Raw genomic sequence first — 2,179 nt, forward strand, 5'->3', positions numbered from 1 at the left:
ATTTATCCATTTCCTCTAGCTTTTCCAATTTGTTGGCATATAGTTATTCGTAATAATCTCTAATAATTCTTTATATTTCTGTGGTATCAGCTGTAATGTATCCTTTTTCACTTTTGATTTTATTTATTTTGGTCTTGTATCTTTTTTCTTCATCAATGTAGTTAATGGTTCATCAATTTCGTTTATCTTTTTAAAAAACCCTTCATTTTGTTGATTGTATATTTTTAGTCTCTATATTGTTTATTTCTGGCTTGATCTTTATACTTTATTTCCTTCTGCTAATTTTGGATTCAGTCTGTTTTTGCATTTCTGGTTCCTTGAGATACATAGTTAGATTGTTTATTTGAAATACATATTTTTCATGTAGGTGTTTACTGCTATAAACTTTCCTCTTAGAATAACTTCTTTTGCTGTATCCCATATGTTTTAGTACGTTGTGTTTCTATTTTCACTTGTTTCAATACATTTTTGGATTTTCTTTTTAATTTATTTACCTACCTTTTTTTTCTCACTGCCTCTTTGATCAGGTCTTTATTCAAAAGAAGCTGTCCAAAATGATTTGACCTTTATGGAATAATCAAATTTAAGAGTTTATGCAGCAGGCTTCTTTTCCTCTGCAGTAGGTTTCTTTTCTGCTGGCTTCTTTCCAGGGGCTGGTTTCTTGGTAGCTGCTGCCCCTTTTTTCTACCGGAAGCTTCTTCTGCTTCTTAACACCAACAGCAGGCTTCTTTCCTTTCTTACCTACCACAGGCTTCTTGCCTGCAACCCCCTTCTCATCCGATTTGGCTTCTAGTGCTGCAGCTGTCGCTGCTGCCTTATCCACTCAGAGCTTGTGATTCCTGGCCTGGTGAAGAATGGTGTTCTGGCGCGTGCATGGTCTTTGCATATGGCTTTAGCTTCAACATGATTCTCAGGTTTTGATTCTCAGGTTTTTCAGTGGGTTCTTCTTTAGGACTCTGCAATGAATCTTCTTGCATGGTGCTCAAAGGGCTCTTTGGATCTCTGGGCTTTTCAAGATTCTGCTAAGATCTGTGTTGAACATCTTGTGCATGGGAAGATTGTAGTTACTCTTGAGGGAAGCAGCTTTATGCCAAGTGCCATACAATTCATCTAACTTCTGGAAAGCACTTTTGGTCCAAATGCAGAAATGTCCCACATGCCCACCAGGAGCAAGCTTCAAAATGTTCAGTTTGCTTACATTAAGCAGAGTAATTCCAGGGATGTTTCTGAAGGCCTTGATGATACCGTTATCCTCATTATAGATGATGCAGGGGCCCCTGCACTGGATACAGTGACGGTTCCTCATTTTGCTGTTGCCAGCTCTCATTTGCTGAGAGGCATAGACCTTTTTGATATCATTCCAGCCTTTAAGTTTCTTAAGAAGTGAAACAGCCTCCTTGATCTTCTTGTAGCCTTCAACTTTATCTTTAACTACCAAAGAAAGTTCAGGAACTTCCTCAATATGATGATCTTTAGATATGACCAGCGCTGGTAAGGCTGAGGCAGCCAGGGCAGAACAGATGGCATATCGTTTTTGGGTTGTGTTCACTCTGTGATGCCAATGGCACCAGGTTTTGGTTGGTGCAAACATTTAGCCTCCATGACACATGTTTCCAAAAGCACCCTGGCCAGAACGGTGAGTCCCACCACCTCGAACTCTGGGAATGTGAGCCACAGCTCTGCCAGTACCCCAAGACTCAGCACTGGTCTGACGACCTGCTAATTCACTGACATTGTAGGGCTGTCTGTTGTTTTTGTGCAAGTTGGTGTGAACAAAGTTCACAATATCCAGTCAAATAGGAGCCTTGAATACAGCAGGCATAGTGACATTTTTGCCAGATGACTCCCCCTTTTGGGAGTACACCGATATCAGTGGGTGAGCACATGCCATGGTGGAGAGAGGAGACAGCCATGTTCCTCTCAGCCCAGCTGCTGCCACAGGAAAAGTACTATCTGTTGTTAAAGTCTATGTTGTTTAATTTCTATGTATTTGTACAGTTTCCAAAATTACTCTTGTTATTGATTTCTAGTTTTATACTAATGTTGTCAGAAAGCATACTTGATATGATTTTGATTAAAAAATTTTTTTGACACTTGCTTTGTGGTCTAACACGTGGATTTTCATGAAGAATGTACCTTGTGTTGATGAGAGGAATGTGTATTCTGCAGGTATTGGATA

General features: G+C 39.7%; 1 pseudogene; it reads right to left on the reverse strand.

Moving 5' to 3' along the window:
- Positions 1–528: 528 nt before the first annotated feature.
- Positions 529–1,927, reverse strand: LOC748155 (large ribosomal subunit protein uL4-like; annotated as a pseudogene).
- Between the last annotated feature and the right edge of the window lie 252 nt (positions 1,928–2,179).

This window comes from Pan troglodytes, chromosome 1 (genome assembly GCF_028858775.2).
Source record: "Pan troglodytes isolate AG18354 chromosome 1, NHGRI_mPanTro3-v2.0_pri, whole genome shotgun sequence".
Lineage (NCBI taxonomy): Eukaryota > Metazoa > Chordata > Mammalia > Primates > Hominidae > Pan > Pan troglodytes.